Here is a 493-nt window from a genome sequence, read left to right on the forward strand (position 1 = left end):
TATATATAAATACAGTCCGTTTCAGATACAAACATCTGCACCGCTTTAAGGTGCAGATTTCCCTTCGTTCGCCACCGTACGACGCCGGCGAGGGCGCGCCTCCACCCCAGCGGACTCAAACAGCTTCCCCGACCACTTTCTCTCCCCGGCGAGTCCGCCAAATTCCAGTTTTCAGGCCAGATCACCCAAAACTTCAAATAAAGTAAATCTAGCCGGAAAACTGGAATTCGGCGGACTCGCCGGGGATGGAAAGTGGTCGGGGAAGCTGCTGGAGTTCGTTGGGTTGAGGTGCGCCCTAGCCGATGCCGTACAGTGACGAAAAGAGGGACGTCCGCACTTTAAGAGCCGTGCGGACGTCCGCACCTGATAACGATCGTATACACACACACACACAAGAGCTAAAACAATGATCAAATATTGATCATGTGACATAAAATTTTGTATTATCATACATGTTGAACGCATATACTTGCAAGGTGCATAAATTATTTTG

This window comes from Fragaria vesca, linkage group LG5, assembly GCF_000184155.1.
Source record: "Fragaria vesca subsp. vesca linkage group LG5, FraVesHawaii_1.0, whole genome shotgun sequence".
NCBI lineage: Eukaryota > Viridiplantae > Streptophyta > Magnoliopsida > Rosales > Rosaceae > Fragaria > Fragaria vesca.